Consider the following 24,931-nt stretch of genomic DNA (forward strand, 5'->3'; position numbering starts at 1 on the left):
TCTGACAATATTAACCCTTTCCAACAGCAGCTACTTTTCATTTTTACAGTTTGGTCTCTTTCTCTCCTTCTTCCAAGAACTTTTTTTTTATTTTTCCGTCAATGTGACATCTTGGTTTTTGTGTGGGAACAGTTGAAGTGTAGAATGACGCCATTCATTGTAGCAGAGATCCTGATTCCAGTGATGTGTCACTTACAGTGCTGCTAAGTGTGGTTTTGATAAAATGACTGTATAATCATTAGAGGACTACTTGGCGTGCTGCAGGTAGTCCAGTATATTCATGAGCTCTGTATAACTGCTAGATCTGCAGCAGAAAAAACACTGATTTTATCAAAATAGTAAACAGCTCAGTAAGTCACACATTGCTGGAATCAGGGTCTCTGTCTCTACATTATGCTGCTCTCAGATGGGGGAGCAAAAACCTGGTGACAGATTCCCTTTAATGCCCATTATCATTGGCCCATAATCAGGAATGAGTGTTCCTAGGACTGCTTGCTTCCTATTGGCCAAACTAAACAGGTTACTCAAAATGCCCGTTTATTAGTTAAAATGATTTTGAAAGGGATGGGCCAGTTTCAGAAATAAAATCTGCTGAATCATGACAATATATGATGCGTACACTGTCACCTTTCTCTTGTATTCCCTGCGCGGGCGTGACGATCACGGTCACGGGGATTGCGACCGGGCCCGTGGATGCAGGGAACCGCCGACCCCAGCACCTGTTTCATCATCCAGCACCCAGCTGAAATACATCGCAGCACAGAGACCTCTCGGGTCACTGCACCGGCAGCCGATTAAGGCTATAAAGTTTCCCTGCACCCCACGCCAATAATCCATGGCTTGTGGAGCAGAGAATATGCCAGCACCCGGCAGCTGACAGCACTGTAATTGGGCGCGCATGACAGTGACGTCATGTGCCGCGCCGCTTACATGCTGGTCAGTTGTCAGCATGCCAGCCCTGGAGGATGACACCGGGGGAGCAGCAGGAAGGTGATTGTAATCATTTCATTATTTTTACTGGGAAATCATAATTACCAGGATGGGGCTATATAACAGGATGCAGCCAGGATGGGGCTATATAACAGGATGCAGCCAGGATGGGGCTATATAACAGGATGCAGCCAGGATGAGGCTATATAGCAGGATGCAGCCAGGATGGGGCTATATAACAGGATACAGTCAGGATGAGGCTATATAGCAGGATGCAGCCAGGATGGGGCTATATAGCAGGATGCAGCCAGGATGGGGCTATATAACAGGATGCAGCCAGGATGGGGCTATATAACAGGATGCAGCCAGGATGGGGCTATATAACAGGATGCAGCCAGGATGGGGCTATATAACAGGATGCAGCCAGGATGGGGCTATATAACAGGATGCAGCCAGGATGGGGACAGACACACGTGGTCAAAATTGTTGCCCCCCCTCGTTTAAAGAATTTTGGTATGATATTTTGCCAGTACTTTATTTTTTCCAAATCTTTTTTTCCATATTTTAGATATACAGTATTTATGTCTTGTGATACCTATTGCTATCAATTGCTGCTGTATATGTATATACCTATTTCAACACTTCTTGTATTATGTGTGCACGTGTCCCCAGTCATGTAATCGCTAATGCTGACATTTTATATTGATTTTAATATATATTAATGAAAATGGTATTTTTCAGTATTTTCAAAATCTAAACGTGAATTATTCTGGGTTTATCACAATGCAGATTTTTTGTAGTGTATTAGTTCTCTCAAGCTTTGTGCAAAGTGGTTACTTCCCCATTACCATTTAGACCTACATTTTGTAATAACACAACTGGTATCTGATATATATGGTTCAGGCGCTGAACAGGGTGTGCAGGCAGCTAGGACCCAGGAGGAGAGCTGATCAGGGTGTGCAGGCAGCTAGGACCCAGGAGGAGAGCTGAACAGGGTGTGCAGGCAGCTAGGACCCAGGAGGAGAGCTGAACAGGGTGTGCAGGCTGCTAAGATCCAGGAGGAGAGCTGAACAGGGTGTGCAGGCAGCTAGGACCCAGGAGCAGAGCTGAACAGGGTGTGCAGGCAGCTAGGACCCAGGAGGAGAGCTGAACAGGGTGTGCAGGAAGCTAGGACCCAGGAGGAGAGCTGAACAGGGTGTGCAGCTAATGTTCACACATCAGTTTTTTGCCATCAGGCGCAATCCGGCAGAAACATGAAAAAACGCATCCGGCGTCTGTTGCCGCCGGATGCGGTTTTTTCCCCATAGACTTTTATTAGCGGCGGATTGCGTTGGATGGCCTTGCGTTCCATCGGGTTTTCGCTGGATCCGGTAAAATTTGCTTGTCCGGTGGCCGGGTGGAACGCTGAGGTGAACGTTTTTTTTTGTCCAGCAAAAAAACGGATCACGCTGGATCCGGCACCGTACGGCGTGTTTTATAATGGGAGCCTAAGGTCGGCGGATCCGGGGTCATCCGTCATATGCTGGAAGCCGGCGCTGGTTTTCGTTTTTTGTTTCTGGGCATGCCCAGACGGTGTGTAAATAGTCTCTCTCTTTCTCTGTCGGTCGGTCCATTGGTCTCTCTGTCGGTCAGTCTCTCCCTCCTTTATACTCACCGATGACCGTCGCGGCACTGCACGGCTGTCACATTTCTCTGGCGAGTTCTCGTCTTTTGAAAATGCCGACCGCTCATTATTCCATCTAGTATTCACTGCTTCCCCTGCCCACCGGCGCCTATGATTGGTTGCAGTCAGACACACCCCCACGCTGAGTTAAAGCTGTCTCACTGCAACCAATCACAGCCACCGGTGGGCGGGTCTATATAGTGCAGTAAAATAAATAAATAATTTTAAAAAAACGGCGTGCGGTCCCCCCCAATTTTGATATAGCCAAGGTAAAGCCACACAGCTGAAGGCTGGTATTCTCAGGATGGGGAGCTCCACGTTATGGGGAGCACCCCAACCTAAAAATATCAGCCAGCAGCCGCCCAGAATTGATACATCCATTAGATGCGACAGTCCCGGGACTCTACCCGACTCATTCCGAATTGCCCTGGTGCGGTGACAATCAAGGCAATAAGGAGTTAAATGGCAGCTTATAGCTGCCACTAAGTCCTAGGTTAATCATGGCAGGCGTCTCCCCGAGATACCATCCATGATTAACCTGTAAGTGAAAATAAATAAACACATACACCCGAAAAAATACTTTATTTGAAATAACAGACAAAAAAAAATACCCTCTTTCACCACTTTATTAAAATCCCCAAATACCTCTCCAGGTCCGACGTAATCCACACGAGGTCCCACGATGCTTTCAGCTCTGCTACATGAAGCTGAAAGGGAGCGCCGTAGAACACGACCGCTCTGTGTCAGCTCCATGCAGCAACTGAAGTGAGCTGCACTGTTACCGGAGACTTCACTCAGGTAGTGCTTGTGTGTGTGCGGGGATGATGAGTGCGTTAGTCCTTGTGTGTGCGGTGATGATGATGGGTGCGGTAGTGCTTGTGTGTGCGGTGATGATGATGGGAGCGGTAGTGCCTGCATGTGTGCGAGGATGATGATGGGCGCGGTAGTGCCGGGGTGTGTGCGGGGATGATGATGGGGGCGGTAGTGCCAGGGTGTGTCCGGGGATAATGGTTGCGCTAGTGCCGGGGTGTGTACGGTGTTGATTAGTGTGGTAGTGTCGGGGTGTGTCTGGGGATGATGGGTGCGGTAGTGCCAGGGTGTGTGCGGTGTTGATGAGTGCGGTAGTGTCGGGGTGTGTGCGGTGATGATGGGTGTGGTGGTACCGGGGTGTGTGCGGTGTTGATGAGTGCGGTAGTGTGGGGGTGTGTGCGGTGATGATGATGGGTGCGGTAGTGCCTGCGTGTGTGTGAGGATGATGATGGGTGAGGTAGTGCCAGGGTGTGTGCGGTGTTGAGGAGTGCGGTAGTGTCGGGGTGTCTGCGATGATGATGATGATGGGGGTGTGTGCAGTGATGATGGTCTCTCTCTCTCTCTCTCTCGGTATGAAAATGAAAAAAAAACAAACAAAAAAACCCCAAAAAAACGGATCAGTTTTTTGCTGGATCCGTCGCATCCGTTTTTACACAGTCTGCACCGGATCCGTTGCATCAGGCACATGCCGGATTGTGCCTGATGCCAAAACACTGATGTGTGAATATAGCCTTAGAATGATGCAGCAGCTCTGCCTAGCAGGAGATCATGTGGTCGGTAAGCTGATAGAAGCATTGGCAATGCTTCTGGCGCGGGCGGAGGAGGGGACGCTGCGCTCTCCCACTGCTCGGGTCCGGCTGCTGCTGCTGCTGCTCGGTGGTGGCTCGAGCGGTGGGCCGGATCCCGGGGACTCGAGCGGCGTTCCTCGCCCGTGAGTGAAAAGGAGGTTTGATTGTGGGGATTTGATATTGTCCGTGACGCCACCCACGGTTGTGGTGAGATTGGTGACACCACCACTGCTCTGGACGGGGATCCCGGGAGCGATGACAGGGAGCAGCCTGGATGTTAGTTCTCCCCTCCGTGGGTAGGGGGTTGGTTGTCCCAGGGCCCAGTGATGGGGCAGGGATGGATGGCAGGCGGGTTACGGGGCCTGGCGAGGTGCAGGGTCGCGGGGGGCAGCGCTGTGCCGCATGGCACGGTGGTACTCACTCAGCCAGTAACACACACAGAGTCTCTGATGAAACAAACGGCTGGATGGACGGGTCCCACAGACGGCTGCGGTGTTTTTCCCCTGACCCCAGGTTGGTAGTGTAAGTCCTTTCCTGCACCTTCTGTACGCTCCTCCTGCACTCCGGTTTCCAGCTGGCTCCCCGGTTCAGTACCGGTGGGCCACCACCCAGCCCCGGCTACCTACGGTTCCACCAGACTGTCTTCCCGGCTCTCGCAGACGGCCACTACCGTCTGCCTGACTGCTACACGAGGGCCCTAGGCTCCAACCTAGGCCCCAGTCTGCATCTGCCTCTCTGCAGACCTCCTCTCTCTTCCTCTGCCTGGACTTGTCTGGACTTGTTTCCTGCCTCAGGCCAGCTAAACTCCTCGGTGGGCGTGCCCATCTGCCTGACTCTGCCCACCTGGTGTGTCTGTCTGAACCCGAGGAAGAAATCAGGTCTCACTGGGGATGACTACTGTGCACTGCTGAGGGTGGGGGTGTGTGTGTGTGTGTGTTGTTACCTGTGGCCCCTGGCTTGTCCAGGGCGCCACACTTCTATCTTTGCATATGTGATGCCCTGGACTAGCCAGGTAGTCACATACATAACAACATACATACCTCCACCCTAGGCAGTTACAGCAGTCAATCAAAAATCCTTGTTGCCTCCCTCCAGGGTCTGATGTCCACACCAGGTGGGGCGGAGCCAGGCGGTTGGCACCACCCACCGAGGAGTTCACAGGCCTGGAGGCGGGAAAAGTGTCAGATCAGTCTTGGAGGTGAAAGTGAGAGGAGTAAACACTTCAGGTGTCTGGGTAGGAGCCGAGGCACTGACCGCAAGGTTGGCAAATGGTGGTGGCCGTATGCAGGAGTTGGTGGAACTCGGCAGAGCCGTAAGGACTGGGGTCGGGCGTCGGCCCGCCGGTACCGGACCGGGGAATGGAGTGAAGCTAAGCACACAGGCAGGGCCATCGGACCCCGACCAGGCTTGGAGCTGCCGTCAATAGTCAAATCCGAATGTGACAGGAACCCCAGGGGTTTCCTAACAACCAAGTCCCGATTGAAGGCAACAGTCCACCCAGAGAGGATATACAGCCACCGCCACAGGCTAGAGATCCAAGGGCCAGCGCCTGCGGGCAAAACGGGCTCCTACAGCACCTATACGCCGGGGAGCGGACTACTGGTGGGCAACCACAGGAGTCAAGAACATTCTAACAGGTGCAGGGAAAGACAGCCACCATCAGCCGTCCGGGGAGAGCACAACAACACTGCAGCCGGCTGCGGGACCCGTCCATCCGGCCGCTTTTGGTTTACCAACGACTCTGTCAGTGATTGTCTGAGTGAGTACACCAGTGCCGTCCGGCACCGCGCCGCGCTGTCCCTGCAACCCTGCACCCCAGCCATACAGCCTCCCCGTTACACCACCGGGCCCCGGGATCACCAACCCCCCTACCCACGGAGGGGACAACATCCTAGCTGCACCCTACCATCTCTTCCGGGATCCCCGTTACCAGCAGCGGTGGTGCAATCATTACCACGTCCCGTGGGTGGCGTCACGAACAATCTCCCTAAACATATCACCCCCCTTTTCACTCACGGGTGAGGAGCGCTGCTCGAGTCCCCGGGTCCGGTCAACTGCTTGAGCCACCGAGCAGCAGCAGCAGAAGCCCCGGACCCGAGCGTGGCGAGCGCGTCCCCTCCGCCCGCGACACATATTACCAGCCAGTGCTGTGCACCTGCAGGAGAGGAAACAAGTGGTGAGTACACTGTGTCCTCTCCCCAATGTGTCCTGATCTACCGTGGTGTGTGCCTGCAACATTGAGAAGCAAACACACGGGAGTCAGAGAAACAGCTAGAAGAGCACAGGCTCCGGGGCTGGGAGGAGGGGAATCAGCGCTGGGGAGATTCATTACCTCAGCAGCAGCACAGACAGAGACTAGTTTCGGGAAGCACGCTCCGCTCTCTAATGCTCACATCACATGGTAGGAGGGAAAAGCAGCGAGGCAGGGAGAGGGTGGACGGAGCCACAGGATACATAGCTCCCGTGCGGGGCAATGGGACAAACCCTCAATCGTGATAGTCCCGCTGTATCCGGGACGGTTGGGAGGTATACACAAAGTGTCCACCATTTTGATCCTGCGCAAGTGCATTTCTCTCCAGGGCAGAGCAAGCTAGTGTAGTGCACATGTGCAGGGAAAGGCCTAAAAGCGCTGAGAATCTGACATTCCATGTATGTCTGCTAATTACATCATTGTATTGATCCACCCTTGTCTTACTGCCTTCTCCTTGTGGACTCAGGTGAGTATGTGATGTTTTTATGGGAGAACTGTGAGGGCCATCATGTAGTGTGGGGAGCCATCATACAATGTAAGGACTACTGTGGGGGCCATTACACAAAGTGTGGAATACTATGGAGGCCATTTGTAAAAAATTAAAATTAATACATCTAGTTATCAAATATTTCATAGTAAGACATATACGTTCACAGTTCTGTTTATGTTGGAGGGCATAGTTTATTAAGTTTTTATAAGTATTAAAATATCTATATTGAGTATACTTGAGTACTGACATAGAAGGATATATATAAATCCTTCCCGAAGCTTCCAGAAGGTTACGTAATACGGAACTATATTCAACTAAACACCCTATATGGACTGAACAGCTGGTATATAATACACGATGGAGGGGGCTATTGGCTCGCTCCTCCACATTGCCTGCTGTTAGAAGACTCGAGTGCTGCAAGATGAGACACGCTGTCCGGCCTAAGAGATGACATCCCCTGCCTTGCCCTTCAGGACCCAAAGAGAGATGGGTAAAGATTTCCCATTGATCAGTATGGACTAAATTAACTCTTTTTTCCGTAAGCTGACAAAGTATATTGTTATTCTTTTCTGTAACTGAACCCTGGCAACCATTTTTAAATAGATAAAATACATTTATTTTTTACATTTTTGAAGTTCTTTTCTTTCATGCGCTTTTACGTATTTGAAGAAAAATATATTTAAGAGTATATTTTTTAACATTTGGTGAGCCACCCATTCGTAATTTTTTTACATTTTTGTTGTTCCTTCACTTTGCATAAGGGGGGTATCTCAAGTATCTCCTGCAAAGGATCAGGAATCGACAATTTATAAAAAATCACGCAGAACCTAGGAAATACGTATAAGTCAAGTTGCATGAATTTTTTTTTTAATGAACTTTAAAGTCTTTACAAAGCTACAGAAGTTAACTTTTGACGTATTTTTGAGCAAGAAAGATAAAGTCAGTCCATAAGAAGTATTGGACGTGCTGAGCAAGGTGAATCAAGTCTTACAGGATCATCCATCAGATCATCTGATCATTTCAGGTAAGAAAATGGATTTTATCTCTTCATATGTTAAGCAAAGTAAACTTCAGTTCACTTATTCAGATATTTCTAATGTGGAAGAGCTTTGGTTACGCTTTTATGAGGAGTGTGACCTTGAGAATTCACGTATAGAATGTGCAAGGTCTTTTAATAGAGAGAAACAGAAAATCAGAAATGTCTGTCATTTAGTCTATGATTTTCACAAGTTAATCGTAGAGAAATGTAAAAATGGTGGAAATAGACAACCTGAATTGTCAGGAGAGTCAGTGACAGAGAAATCCAAAGACTGCTTAGAACCTGGAATGTCAGTCAGTAATATTGTGAATTCTGACTGTAATGTTGGAAGTGATAAATCAGGTTTAGACTGTGATTTTTCAAATCAGAATTTTGATAATGGCGGCAGACATGTGCTGCATATTCAAGGTCATTTTCAGCATACTGGGAAAGAAGCAGGAAATGACGTAGAGAAGCCAGAAGGGGGAGGAGCCAGAGTGGGAGACGTGCAGAGAGAAAATGGCGATGATCAGTTTCTAAAAATAGAACAGGCTAAGTTAGGGATTAAACTTAGAAAAAATTTATTGGACATATGCAAATTAATTCCCGCATATAATCCTAAAATACATGTTTGCAGAAATTCAGAGATATTTGAAAGTTCCATTGAGAAGTTAAATTTAACCAATAGTGAGACGAATCAGTTATTCCGTATGTGGTTACCTCAGCATTTCTTTAGACAATTGGCATTAAAAAAGTCTTCTGACAATGAGACATTTGATTGTTCAAATGATAACGAAATCATAAGGCTGAAAAATCTCATCTTCTGTGCAAGGAATGAATCTGATCCAAATTATGAGATGTTAAAGGAATTACAAATTGAACAGAATGAGAGTACGTTCTCATTTATGTCTGTTTTTGAACGTTTGTATAGGGCGGTCATTCCAAATGTCAGATTGGATGGAATGATACGTTTATTCATCAAGAAATTTAATTTCCTTGATAATGCAGCCTGTGCGGTGGCATTAAATAAAAAGTCCCTATACGAATGTACGACATTTATCAATTTTGTTAGAAGTCGCCAAAGTCAATCAAAACAGAAATTAATTAATTCTGAAAAACCAACACGAAAAAGGGAGAGTTTCCGTGAAAAACCAACAGTGTCTCCCAGATCCAGATATTTCTGTGACAGGGTGTATGAAATTCGAAGGAAGATGCATACATGTTACAAACCATAAAATCCACCCCGATTTTTATCATCTAAAAGTTTTTTTCTACAGGAAAAACCCTTGTCACCAGTGACGGGATCGGTCACTGGGATTGAGGATTCCAGACAAATTCTGAGTAAAAGCTTTGAAAGACAGAAACAGGTGTCTTGTGGAGATCCTCTCCCTGGGTTAGGATTTGATAGTCCGCGACAGCTGGGTGGTCTTTCAGAGGGAGACATTCTCTCTCATTTAACAGAAAACCTTGAATTACATAAGTTCCGAGATTCCTATAAGTTCAAAGTGAATTTAATAAAGCGAATCTTTGAAGAAAAAATTAGGTTTGGTCTTCAGCAAGATAAAGTGGATTTCTGGGTAAATTAATTTTATTGTTTGATAAATATGTTTATTCATATACAGTGAATCTATGCATATATATATATATATATATATATATATATATATATATATATATATATATATATATATATTAAAGGTAGTGATAGTAAATCAAGGTCATATTTTCATTTAGTAAAATGATAGTTTAATGTTATAAATTAATAATTTGATCTCTGTATATGAATAATAATATTTAAAATAAAACAATAGGAGAAAGTAACAGATTCTAAGTGTTTCATTTTTATCATAAATATGATAATAATTTTATTCTTTTATTTCCCTCAGAATTTATCAGTAAAACAGATTGATGAAGTATTAATTTTTATCTATGCATTTGTTCTTGTCCTCAATCAGGTAACATATATTTTATTGGGTAAGGTTAATCGCGAAAGCACGATTAATAATTTTATTTTCTCAGGTACCAATTGCCAGAGAACTATTACTTTAACGTTTCTTTTATGAATATACATACATCTTCTTTAGAGTTATTAGAAATGTAATCTGAGCTTTGGAGTGTAGTAAAACTGCTTGCTGTTTTGGAATGGTGTTCTTTGCACGTAACCAGACCATGTGTGGCTTGAATTACTAAAGCTAATAATAAATGTTTGTTCTATGGTCAAATGTACAGCATGTAATACATTGGAATTTGTATTTTTTCGAGAAGTACTTCAAATTAGTAACATATTTTTGAAATGCGCATAGAATACTTGGAAAAAAAGGGATATGTGTCTGTCAGTTTCTATGTAGAAGTATATGTTAAAGAACCATGACAGTCTTGTGTGCATCGATGTGTCTATGAATGATTGATTGTTTGAGCAGCTGCAAATGCTAAAGTCAAAGTACTTGGATCCAGAGAAAAAAAAAAAAAAGGGAATTTTTGTTTTAACTTCGAGGTTATAATATATGTATGTTACTATTAGATAATAAGTTATAGTACATAAGTATAAATGAAGGAATTTATACCGGATATATATATATTATTCTTAGACATATTTCTTTAATATAGAGATGTTAGGATCTTTTGTGTTAGTCACTTCTTTTACTGATACATAAATTGGTAATCATTTTTCTTTTCAAATATGGAAGTGATATTTATAATATGGTCTTGAAGATATACCACACAAATTTTAATTTAATTTAATCTAAACATATTAATTTTTATAATATCATATTTCATGATATTGAAAGGGAGAGGTTTGGTCTCAATCACACACATTTATATTTGATAATATATGTGTTTACAGGATACTTTAATAATTAATATTTCAAGAACAAAGGAAGAATTGGGAATAAAAAAATATATTTGAAGTATATCATAATGCATTTATATACTAAGAGAAGTGTATTATTTGCAAGGTTACATGACTTAATTATTTTTATTGGTTACTGATAGGTATGGAAATCCTATAAGATACTGGTAACATTAAGGTTATGTATTATTAAAGACATAGGTGTTATATACATAGAAGGCCTTATTTTTATTTCAATTTTTATTTTTATTCCAATTTTCATTTTTCCTTTTATTCTTATTTTTGATATTAATTATTATTTATTATTCACATTTTTAATTAGAATCTTAAATTCTACAATTTTTATTTTTTTCTTCAGATTTTAAATATCTCAATTGAGAAAACACTTTAACCCCTTAACGACCGCGGGCCGTAAAATTACGTCCTAAATGACATAATCTTACTGCCCGCGGTCCTCCGGCGGCAGCATGCCACGATCGGCACACATCTCAGCTGATTTTCACAGCTGAGATGTGTGCCTGCTAGGCACGAGCAGAATCGTTATCTGCTCATGCCGATTAACCCCTTATATGGCGCTGTCAATACATGACAGCACCATTATAAGCGCGATTGCGGTAAGCATTTACTTACCGCCCGAAACCGGAAGTCACGTGACGCGATCACGTGACTCCCGATAGTTGTCATGGTAGCACAGGGTCATGTGATGACTCCTGTACTACACATGACTTGGTTTCACTTTCGCTGTGCCCGGGGCACAGCAAAAGAGAAAGACAGCGTATCTGCTGTTTACAGCCTTCCAGCTGTGATCAGCAGATACTGCAGAGCGATCGGAATGCTGATCGCAATAGCCCCCTAGGGGGACTAGTAAAATAAAAAAAAAAGTTAAAAAATAAGTTTTAAAAAATTTAAAAAAAAACAAAAAAACCTAAAAGTTCAAATCACCCCCCATTCGCCCCATTGAAAATTAAAGGGTTAAAAAAATAAAAAATATACACACATTTGGTATCGCCGCGTTCAGAAACGCCCGATCTATCAAAATATAAAATCAATTAATCTGATCAGTAAACGGCGTAGCGGCAAAAAAATTCCAAACGCCAAAACGACATTTTTTTGTCGCCACAACTTTTGCGCAAAATGCAATAAGAGGTGATCAAAACGTAGCATCTGCGCAAAAATGGTACCGTTAAAAACGTCAGCTCGAGACGCAAAAAATAAGCCGTCATTGAGCCTAAGATCCCGAAAAATGAGAACGCTACGGGTCACGGAATATGGCGTAAAACGTGCGCCACTTTTTTCGGACAAACTTCCGATTTTTTTTTAACCCCTTATATAAAAGTAAACCTATACATGTTTGGTGTCTACGAACTCGCACTGACCTGAGGCATCACACCCACACATCAGTTTTACCATATAGTGAACACAGTGAATAAAATATCTCAAAAACCATAGTGGTATCGCACTTTTTTTTGCAATTTTTCAGCATTTGGAATTTTTTTGCCATTTTCTAGTACACAATATGGGAAAACTGATGGTTTCATTTAAAAGTACAGCTCGTTCCGCAAAAAATGAGCCCTCACATGACCATATTGACTGAAAAATAAAAAAGTTACGTCTCTCAGAAAAAGAATGGCGAAAAAAAAAAACGGAAAGCGAAAAATCGGCCGGTCGTGAAGGGGTTAATATTTAGTTCAGTAATATCTAATATAAGAATATTACTTTATTAAATATGAATCATATTAAAAGGGAAAAGTTCCATTTTTTTTGGAAGAAAAGATACTTCCTTCATCAATATATACAATTGTTTACTTTCTGGTAATACATTATTTTTATATTAGTATGTTAACACAATAAGGATGAAATATTACTTATAGTTACACATTTTCTTATAATAGGTTCTTTAATAAATAATAGACAAATCAAATGATTAAATTAGAGTAATAAAGATGGAAGATCGAGGTACATCTAGGTTTACCTTTCTATATTTACAAATAATATATATTATATTTTTTAATCAATAATAATTTATAATGGGTATTATTGTGTTTTGATGGAATCCTCCAGTCTTTTCTAAAAGGTTATTTGCTTTGGTTTATAATTTTATAAGTGATCTAACTAAATAAGCCACATTGTTGCCTTTCATATTTATAATATGATACATGGTATAGGTACACATTACATTATTTCATATTTTATATTATATTTCGGTTACATTCAACACATTGCCACCTATGGGTTTGGAAGGGTAATGCACCAACGACAAAAAGGTCGTTACAAGAAAATACTATTGTCTATACCATTATGCAGTTTTTTATCATTCTGAGTATCAATTATATTAATACTTCTACGATAATAATAATGACATGGTATTATAGTATTAGAGTTATGATACGCTGTGACATTTATTAGTGATAGTTATTGCCATATTTGGTATCTAGATTAGGGAATGAAGTCTTCAATCAAGATTACAGAAGATAAAAAGACTTTATAATTATCCTAAAGTTAAAAGGGATTCTGCAAAAAGGTCCAAAAGGTAACGTCTCAAATAAGACTATGAAACATACAAAATACACTTACCGCGTTTGCACCTCAAACACAGTAGTCTAATGGTTCAAGGATGGACAATGACACATGGTCTGTGCATTAAGACCTCCCTAAAGTTACTAAGAAGAGCAATGACGTGTTAAAGTTAACCCCTGTCGTGCTGACCAAGAACGTCTTAACATCTGTTCCAGGATTTGACAACAGGTAGCATGAAGGATAAAAAGGTGACTAATGTAAATTACACTGCACAGACATCAAAGACTTTTGCTATTCTTCTACACTCATGAACTGTGGTTTATCAACATTGGCTATGGACTTTTTAATAAAGAATAAAGTTTATGGACTTTGATCTAACGATGATAAACGCAATACGGGACTGTATAAATTGGTAACCATTCATTTTTATCAAAGGATTTATTTCTAAGAGACTGTGTTTATGCCGGATTACATCGGAGATAAGACGACATCAACTCAGAGGACATCATATGGTGACCGGATTTGTTTTTGCATTTCTTTTTAGGTCTAGCGAAGTATAGTTATATATTTTTATATGATTGATCAGTCATGGCCTATCATAACATGAATCCACATTATTATATTATTGAACTTACAACATGAATAATGCAAATTAATTATTATTCATCATTATTATTGATATTAATCCATTATCGCCAAATAAGGAAAGAAGATTTGTTATTTTAATGATGTATTAATTAATTTTCGGGGTTACTCCACCCGCTTCAAGGGGGGTTTGTAAAAACATTAAAATTAATACATCTAGTTATCAAATATTTCATAGTAAGACATATACGTTCACAGTTCTGTTTATGTTGGAGGGCATAGTTTATTAATTAAGTTTTTATAAGTATTAAAATATCTATATTGAGTATACTTGAGTACTGACATGGAAGGATATATATAAATCCTTCCCGAAGCTTCCAGAAGGTTACGTAATACGGAACTATATTCAACTAAACACCCTATATGGACTGAACAGCTGGTATATAATACACGATGGAGGGGGCTATTGGCTCGCTCCTCCACATTGCCTGCTGTTAGAAGACTCGAGTGCTGCAAGATGAGACACGCTGTCCGGCCTAAGAGATGACATCCCCTGCCTTGCCATTCAGGACCCAAAGAGAGATGGGTAAAGATTTCCCATTGATCAGTATGGACTAAATGAACTCTTTTTTCCGTAAGCTGACAAAGTATATTGTTATTCCTTTCTGTAACTGAACCCTGGCAACCATTTTTAAATAGATAAAATACATTTATTTTTTACATTTTTGAAGTTCTTTTCTTTCATGCGCTTTTACGTATTTGAAGAAAAATATATTTAAGAGTATATTTTTTAACACCATTATACAGAAAGGGGACTACTGCGTGGTCCATTATACAAAATAGGGACTACTGTGGGGCCCATCATACAGTGTTGGGACTACGATGGCATAATACAGTAGGGGGCATTATAATGTGTATAGGTAGTTGTGGGGGCATTATACTTTGTATATGGGAGCTAAGGGGACATCATACTGTATGTAGGGGAGCTGTTGGCCCATCATGCTGTGTATAGGGGAGCTGTGCGTCTATATTACTCTGTATAGGGATGCTATTGGCCCATGATACTGTGTATAAGGGAGCCATGGGCCAATCATGCTGTGTATTTGGGAGCTGTGGGCCAATCATACTGTGTATATGGGAGCTGTGGAGGCATCATACTGTGTATGGGGGAGCTGTGAAGGCATCATACTGTGTATAAGGGAGCTGTGAAGGCATCATACTGTGTATAGGAGAGCTGTGGGCCCATCATACTGTGGATAGGAGAGATGTGGGAACATCATATTGTGTAAAGCGGAGCTTTGGTCCCATCAAACTGTGTGTAGGGGGAGCTGTGGGGGCATCATGCTGTGTATAGGGGAGCTGTGGGCACATCATACTGTCTATATGGAAGCTGTGGGGGTATTGTGACGCCCTGGCCGGGCCAGGTAGTCTCAAATAGGCCCCTGCACAACACCTTCCCTCACAGTTAACAGCAGCCGACCTTTAAAGCCTAGTCACCCCCCTCAGGGCTAGAGAGACACACCAGGAGGCGTAACCAGGCGGTTGAAAGACGCCCACCAAGGAGTCTAGACAGCCCGGGGCGGGAAAACAAGTAGTTGGAGAGTTGTTGTTGAGTTGGAGAGTTCACGTTGGAGAGGAGTGTGGGCTGGAGCTGTGTGCTCCAGCAGAGTCGAATACCCCAAATTGAATAGTGCCAGGGTAGGAGCCCTGGTGCCATTGGCTAGGAGGCAGACGGTGGTCTCCGTCTGCAGGAGCCGGGAAGACCGCTCGGTGGAACCGAGGTGGACCGGGACAGGCTTGTAGCCCGCCGGTACCGACCCGGGGAACCAACTCGGAAACTGGAGCACACAGGGGGGTGCTCGGACCCTGAAGCCAAGTCCAGAAGCTACTGGAACTGGTTAATTAATCGATTGAGGCCAGGACTAGAGGTCCTGTCCCACCCAAAGTCCCTATTAGAAGACAACAGCCCACCGAGGGGGATAAAAGGCCAATGCCAAGGCTCAGAGATCCCATAGGCCAGTGTCGCGGGCGGGGAAGACACCGCCGCTGCGCGCTCGCTAACACTCGGGTCCGGCGCTGCTGCGGCTGCTCGGTGGCTCGAGCGGTGGGCCGGATCCGGGGACTCGAGCGGCGCTCCTCGCCCGTGAGTGAAAAGGGTGGTTGGTTTGGGGGATTTAGTCCGTGACGCCACCCACGGGTCATGGTGAAGATGGGCACCACCGCTGCTGGTGACTGGGATCCTGGGAGAGATGGTAGGGAGCAGCTGGGATGTTGTTTTCCCCCTCCGTCGGTAGGGGTCGGTGGTCCCGGGGCCCGGTGATGTGACGGGGAGGCTGGGTTGGTGAGGTGCAGGGTTGCAGGGACAGCGCGGCGCGGTGCCGGATGGCACGGGTGTACTCACTCAGTAAGAGATGCACAAAGTCCTCGGTAAACCAAATGGCTGGATGGACGGGTCCCGCAGACGGCTGCAGTGTCTCTCCCCGGACAGGTGATGGCGGCTGTCTTTCCCTGCACCTTGATGTACTTGGTTGACTACTATGGATCCCCAACGGTAGTCTGCTCCCCGATGTATGGATGCCGGAGGAGACCGTTTGCCCGCAGGCGCTGGCACTTGGGTCTCTAGCCTTAGGCGGTCGCTGTATACCCTCACGGTGTGGGCGGTTGCCTTTTATCGGGTCTTTGGCTGTTAGGAAACCCCTGGGGTTCCGGTCACACTCGGATTTGACTATTGTCGGCGGCTCCAAGCCTGGTCGGGGTCCGATGGCCCTGCCTATGTGTGCTGGCTTCACTTCGCTCCCCGGTCGGTACCGGCGGGCCAACGCCCGACCCCGGTCCTACGGTTCTGCGTTGCTTCACCACTCCTGCAGACGACCACCACTGTCTGCCAACCTTGCTGTCAGTGCCTGGGCCACAACCCAGACACTCAAGTGCTTGCTCCTCTCATTTCCACCTCCTGGACTAAACTAACCTTTTCCCGCCTCCAGGCCTGTGAACTCCTCGGTGGGTGGGGCCAACCGCTTGGCTCCGCCCCACCTGGTGTGGACATCAGACCCTGGAGGGAGGCAACAAGGGTTTTGTGTTTGGCTGCTGTTATTGTCTAATGGGGGTGGGGGTGTGTGAGTGTTATCTGTGACGACCTGGCTAGTCCAGGGCGCCACACCAGCGTCTGCGGGCAAGGGCTCTTTAGGCCACATCTAGCCAGGAGCAGACTCCTGAAGTTTCAGGCACAGGCAGTCCACCGTTCTAAAAAGGTGCAGGAGAAAGACAGAGACCACCAGCCGGGTGGGGGAACCAGAACGCAGCAGGCTGCAGGCACCGACCACCATCACCTTGGTTTACCAGAGACTCGTGTGTTTCCTTCATAGTGAGTACACCAGCACCCTGCGGTCGCCCATCTCCCTGCACCAAACCCCAACGGGTCCCGGGGCCACCATCTCTGCCCACGGAGGGGTTAACAACTTGCTGCACAACATCTCCCCCGGGTGCCCCGTAACTGCAGCGGTGGTGTCCAACCTCACTACACACCATGGGTGGCGTCACAAACTTAATACGGCTCAGCCCGTACATATACGTCCTACATCCACCATCCCCTACTCTTTTCATTCGGAGTGTCCGCAGGACCCCCCGGGTCCAGAGACCCTCGAGCCACCCACCGGAAGGTCCGGATCCGGTCCGGATCCGAGCAGCGGCAGGCTGCTGGCACGGGGGCAGCACACCCCGAAATTTGGCGTCACGAACAGGATAGATACCCGTCCACCCGTGCGCCTTGTATTGAAGTCAGCGGTGATCTGTTGCAAAATTTCCAGAAACCGCCATCTTGCTGCCATTTTTGGGCGCGAAGATTCCCGGCCAGGGACTCCTTCCCCGAGAAAAGGGAGCGAAAGCCGAAGCCCCGCCCCCTTGGAACACGGCTGGAAAGCAAGGCCGGAAGTCGAAAAACGAAACTAACAGGCCTGAAAGAAGAGTGCCTGCAAAAGACCAAGGGCGAGCGGGTGAAGGCTCATGTGACCGAACAGATAAAGGGCAGGGACTCCAGGACCCTGCCACCCTTCTTGTTACTGGACCCCGAAAGAGCAATATGGCCGACCGTACATATATGTCCTACATCCACCATCCCCCACCCTTTTCATTCGGAGTGTCCGCAGGACCCCCCGGGTCCGGAGACCCTCAAGCCACCCACCGGAAGGTCCGTATCCGAGCAGCGGCAGGCTGCTGGCAAGGGGGCGGCACACCCCCATACTATACATAGGGGAGTAGTGGGCCAATTCAACTATGTATGAGGGAGTTTTACATTGGGAGGCACAGTGGATATTACTGTATTTTGGGGGGTCTCAGGGGACATTAATAAATGTTAAGTGGGCACTTAAGCATTATTGTTATATGGACAGTCAGAGTATTGTGAATTTTAAAGGTGCACAGGGGACATTATTACTTTCTAGGAGGGAATGTGGGTACTGTTTTCTAGTACTTATTTTCTGAGTAGTCATTTTACCATCTAGAGCAGAGGTCTCCAACTAGCGGCCCGTGGGCCGCATGCAGCCCCTCAGGCTGCTTCGTGCGGCCCGCAGACCCTTGCCCCCGGTGACTATCGCGGCCGGTGCAGGGGCCGCAGCCCCTGTCAGCGATTTATGTCAGATGAATGTTTTGCCGGCGCTGCGCTCTGAGCCCAGCACTCTGTGCACAACTATTCCTACAAAGCTGCATTGGAAACATGCATAGAGAGCCTGACTCTGCGCGCAGCGCCGGCAAAACATTCATCTGACATAAATCGCTGACAGGGGCCGCGATAGTCACCGGGGGCACGGGCCTGCAGACAGCAAGAAGCAGAGATGAGGCAGCCGAGTAACGCGGGACAGGTGAGAAGAATGGTGTTTTTTTGTTGTTTTTTTTTGTGTGTGTATGTGAAAGATGGCACATTAACCCCTTAGTGACCTATGACGTACTGGGTACGTCATGGCTCCCAAGGACCCATGACGTACCCAGGACGTCATGGCGAAATCGCGGTGGTGGCTGCGATCGCTTTGCAAATACCTTAGATTCGGGGAGGAGGGGGACCTCAGGAGGGGTGGTGTCTCCTCCCCGGACCTACGCAGGCTGTGATTGGCTGACGAACGCCGCTCAGCCAGTCATAGCCACTGTAATGTTTTAGCCATTGAAAATGGCTGAAACATTGAAATCCAGCCATAATCAGTGCAACTATAGCCCTGATCATTGGCTGGAACTGGGTGACCTCTGTTTCACCGGCTTTTAGCTCTGATTGGAGAGACCGGCCTTGTGACCGATCTCTCCAATCACTGGGGATCTGGGGCCGGAGACCGCTCCCCTCATCTTCACTCCGGTATCTGTGGAAGCTGAGGAGAGTGATCGGTAAGTTATAGCGCCACTGCCCCCGCCCAACTTCCCCCACCCTCTTCAGCCGTAGTGGCAGTCACTGCATCAGAGCCACCGCCACATTACTATAGAATGGGGACAAGTCTGGGCACATTACTATAGGATGGGGACAAGGCTGGGGACATTACTATAGGATGGGGACAAGGCTGGGGACATTACTATAGGATGGGGACAAGGCTGGGGACATTACTATAGGATGGGGACAAGGCAGGGGACATTACTATAGGATGGGGACAAGGCTGGGGACATTACTATAGGATGGGGACAAGGCTGGGGACATTACTATAGGATGGGGACAAGGCAGGGGACATTACTATAGGATGGGGACAAGGCTGGGGACATTACTATAGGATGGGGACAAGGCTGGGGACATTACTAAAGGCTGGGGACATTACTATAGGATGGGGACAAGGCTGGGGACATTACTATAGGATGGGGACAAGGCTGTGGACATTACTAAAGGCTGGGGACATTACTATAGGATGGGAACAAGGCTGGGGACATTACTATAGGATGGGGACAAGGTTGGCACATTACTATTGGATGGGGACAAGGCTGGGCACATTACTATAGGATGGGTACAAGGCTGGGGACATTACTATAGGATGGGGACAAGGTTGGCACATTACTATTGGATAGGGACATTACTAGAGGATGGAGACATTACAAGGATGGGGACAAGGCTGGAGACATTACTATAGGATGGGGACAAGGTGGGCACATTACTATAGGATGGGGACATTACTATAGGATGGGGACAAGGTGGGCACATTACTGTAGGATGGGGACATTACTATAGGATGGGGACTAGGATGGGCACAGTACTACAGAATAGGGACATTACTACAAGGGGACAAGGATGGGAAACATTACTACAGTATGGGGACAAGGCTGGGGACATTACTATAGGATGGGGACAAGGATGAGACACATTACTACAAGATGGGGACAAGGATGAGACACATTACTACAAGATGGGGACATCACTACAGGATGGGACAAGGATGGGGAACATTACTATAGGATGGGGACAAAGATGAGCACATTACTGTAGGATGGAGACTAGGATGGGGCACAATACTACAAGGGGACAAGGATGGCACATTACAACAAGATGGGGAACATTACTAAAAGATGTTGGCCAAAATTTCTATATAGTGCTAATTGTTACACTATTAGTTACAAGAAAGGGATAAAATTTAAAAAAAAAATCAAAATAAGGCATGACATTTTTTTTTTTTTTTTTAACATCAATTTATTTTTTATTTTTTATATATATTTAAACAAAGAATGTGCACATTTGTTATAATAAACAAGTGAAAAATGTTCAAAATCAGTGATCCCAAGGTGTGGAAAAAAAATATATGGTACCAATAAAAATGGCACTTTGTCCTGCAAAGAATGCGGACCCCCAAATTATTTTTTTTCCTCTGTGCGGCCCATACACCCAGCCGAGTTTGAGACGCCTGATCTAGAGGCCACATTTTCCTAAAAGGAACACAGTGATGGCATTATTATGTGGGCCCTAAGAGGAGCACAATTTTATGGCACACAGCAGGTGCAATAATAGGCACACATATGGCAACAGTGACTCAGTATTGGAATGATAGCAGGATAAGTAGCTTTTGCAGGTTGGGAATAGATGAGGACAGTGCTGGAAATGTGAGAAGATGTATCTTTGTTGTAAATTCTGCAGACGGGTTGTGGCTGGAAGTTGTCATTATGATGATGTGTCGCCCCCGCTTCAGCAACCTGCCGCTGCCGCTCGGATCCGGATCCGCGGTGGCTTGAGGGGTCTCCAGACCCGAGGGGTCGGGGTTGCGCAGCCATCCGGAATAAAGGGGGGTATTTACAGGGGAAGGTGTGGAAGGTTCATGACGCCACCCGTGGTGTGTGCTAAGATGGAGTACCACTGCTGCGATTGGGAGTGCCCGATGGCGATGGTGTGGGCAGCCAGGTGTTTAACCCCTCCACGGTAGGGGGAATGCCACTGGAATCGGTGATGGTGTCTGGGAGGTGTCGTCGGGCCAGTAAGGGTTAATTGCGTACTTACTCAGTCCAATAACGCTGACAACCATGGTAAACCAAAGTTCTTGATGCTACCGAAGCAGGGAGGGAGCACGCCTAGATCCCGTTGGTGTTGCTTGTTAGCCTGTGACCTTGACCTTGGCACCTCTTTTCTGCAGTTGGTCCCTTTTAGCATAGAACTAAATAGGTCCCGCTCACCAGTATGGCTAACTGGGTGAACTTGCTCTCAGGGTTCACGCTTGGGATTTTCTGGACTATGTAGTGGGAAAGTCCTATCCCCCTCATTGCGCTAGTACCCGATTTTGGAGCAGGTGGATAACAGATCTTGAAGGCTCAGTCCTCAACGGGTAAATTACCAGGACACCTGAAGCTCCTTCCTGGCCTAGGGTCCACGTACCTCGTCATGCCCTGGCCCCTGCCCGGTGATGGCACAAGGCCGCCGGCTGTCCTCCTCGAGAGTCCGTGCCCTTTGTCACGATCCCCTGTGACCGGGGACCAGTTCCTACCAGGTCCAGACCAACGTCTGCCACCTAGTAGTTCCCGGAGCCCAGCTCGTGACCTCTCCTTTTGAGAGTCACTCCACCACTGACTGTCTCCTGACACTCCTGACCTCCCCTAACCAACCCAAGTGGGCAGCCCTATTCCCTTCAGGCTGTCCACTGGTGTGTTTGGAGGGTGTGGTGCAGAGTGTTCCTAGGGTTTTGATTAGCTTGTTCTCAGCAACACCAAAGGTCAGGGACCTGTAACCAAGGAGGAGGTGGATATCATGCAGAAGGGCAGATTGCACAATACCCTGTGACAACCTGATAGGCCAGGGCATCACAATGACCTGGGCCATCTAGGAAAAAAAATAGAAAAATAAATGACCCCATCAGAAATCTCTTACATGGTGGACTGTTATCTACCGCTATATTATTATTTATTATTACAGTGCCATTTATTCCATGGCGCTTTACATGTGAAAAAGGGGCATACATAGACAAGTAGAATAATCATGAACATTTCAAGGCACAGACTGGTACAGGAGCAGAGAGGACGCCTTCGTGAGGGCTCACAGTCTACAGGGTAGGGATACAGTAGGTGAGGGAAGAGCTGGTCAAGCGACGCTATGGTGGACTGAGGGTTACTGCAGGTTGTAGGCTTGTCGGAAGAGGTGGATCTTCAGGTTCCTTTTGAAGGTTTCCATGGTGGGTGAGAGTCTGATGTGTTGGGGTACAGAGTTCCAGAGTTTGGGGGAGGCACAGGAGAAATCTTGCATGTGATTGTGGAAAGAAGAGATAAGAGCAGAGTAGAGAAGGAGATCTTGTAAAGATCTGAGGTTACGTGCAGGTAAGTACCGGGAGACTAGGTCACAGATGTATAGAGGAGACAGATTACCGGTGGCTTTGTATGCTATGGTTAGTGTTTTGAAACAAAATTTTTAGGTAATGGGAAGCCTGTGAAGAGATTGGCAGAGAGGAGAGGCCGGGGAATAGCGAGGGGACAGGTGGATTAGCCAGGCAGCAGAGTTTATGATAGATTGGAGGGGAGTAAGAGTGTTAGAAGAGAGGCCGCAGTATTCCAGGCAGGAGATAATGATGGCACGCACTAGTGTTTTTGCAGATTCTTGGTCAAGGAATGTACGAATTCATGAAATATTTTTGAGTTGGAGTCGGCAAGCAGTGAAAAGTGCTTAGATATGTGGCTTGAGGGAGAGCGCAGAGTCAAGAGTTACTGTCGCGGGGGGAGGAGGGGACGCTGCGCTCTCCCACTGCTCGAGTCCGGCTGCTGCTGCCGCTGCTCGGCGGTGGTTCAAGCGGTGGGCCGGATCCCGGGGACTCGAGCAGCGCTCCTCGCCCGTGAGTGAAAAGGGGTAGGTATTGATGGGATGGTGGGTTTGAGTATTGTCCGTGACGCCACCCACGGTTGTGGTGATATTGGTGACACCACCGCTGCTCTGGACGGGGATCCCGGGAGCGGTGACAGGGAGCAGCTTTGTTGTTAGTTCTCCCCTCCGTGGGTAGGGGGTTGGTTGTCCCGGGGCCCGGTGATGGGGAAAGGGATGGATGGCAGGCGGGTTATGGGGCCTGGTGAGGTGCAGGGGCAGCGCTGTGCCGCACGGCACGGTGGTACTCACTCAGCCAATGATGAGGACACAGTTCTCGGTAAAACACACGGCTGGATGGACGGGTCCCACAGACGGCTGCGATGGTTTCTGCTCCCGGCAGGTTGATGGTGACTGCCTTTCCCTGCACCTATGTACGGTAGATGGTTACGATGGGTTCCCACCGGTAACCCGCTCCCCAGCTTGGATATGGGCTGGAGGAGCCCCTTTTTGCCCGCAGGTTCTGGCCCTGGAAAACGGTTGCCTTGGCGGTGGCAGTGTCTCCCTCTCACGGTTGGGCGGTTGCCTTTTGTCGGGACTTGGCTGCTGGGGAACCCAGGAGGTTCCCTTCACTGACGGATTCGACAAATTCACAGCGACTCCTAGCCTTGTCAGGGTCCGTAAACCCCTGCCAGATGGTGCTGACTTCTCTTTGTGTACCGGTCCGGTACCGCCGGGCCACCGCCCGTCCACGGTCCTTACGGTAGACTCCAATCAGTCACTCCTGCAGACGGTCGCCACCATCTGCCAACCTTGCTGTACCGCTCGGGCCACACACCCGCACGCTGTCAGTTAGTTGCTCCACTACCGCTTCACTTCCTTCCACTTTCACCTCCAAAACTAATCTGTTTGCTTTTCCCGCCTCCAGGACTGTGAACTCCTCGGTGGGCGGGGCCAACCGCCTGGCCCACTCCCTGGTGTGGACATCAGCCCCTGGAGGAAGGCAACAAGGGTTTTGTGTTTGACTTCGGTGTGCCTGACCGGGAGTGTGGGGTGTGTGGGTGTTGTTCTCTGTGGCCCCTGGCTTGTCCAGGGCGCCACATTACCCCCAGGCAGCAAGCACGCAGTACTGGGGAGAGTGAGCAGCCATTGACTTTGATGGATAGGTCAGATTCATTAGATATTAAGTGATCTAGGATAGGGCCAAGTCTGTGATACCAAGAGATGAGAGAATCTGTAGCAAGAGGGAATGGTCCAAAGGTATCAAATGCAGAAGATAAGTCCAAGAGAAGGAGAACAAAGTCGTGTTGCTTGGATTTGGCACTTAGTAATTCATTGGTGACTTTAGTTAGAGCAGTTTCAGTAGAATGATGCAGTCAGAAGCCAGATTCTAACTGGTCAAAGAGGGAGCAGGAGGAGAGGTGGGAGGACAGTTCAAGATGGACATGCCGCTCCAGTAGTTTTGAGGCATAGGGGAGAAGTGATATGGGGCAATAGCTATACACAGAGGATGGGTCAAGGGAGGGCTTTTTGTGCATTGGTGTGATAGAGGCATGTATGAAGCATGAGGGGAAGACACCAGTCATTAGTGATAGATTGAATAGATAGATTAGGGTTGCGATGAAGATTGCAGTGAGGTAAGGGATGAGGTGGGATAGGAGCTGGTCAAGTGAGCAGGTGGTGAGATGGGATCTAGAGAGAAGAGAGGAGCGATGGTCTTCTGTCATGGTAGAGAAGCTTGTTATGGAGGAAGATGGCTCAGTAGTTATGAGGAGAGGCAGGGGTGGGGGGGGTGGTCGAGGGCC

The sequence above is a fragment of the Anomaloglossus baeobatrachus genome, chromosome 5, assembly GCF_048569485.1.
Source record: "Anomaloglossus baeobatrachus isolate aAnoBae1 chromosome 5, aAnoBae1.hap1, whole genome shotgun sequence".
NCBI lineage: Eukaryota > Metazoa > Chordata > Amphibia > Anura > Aromobatidae > Anomaloglossus > Anomaloglossus baeobatrachus.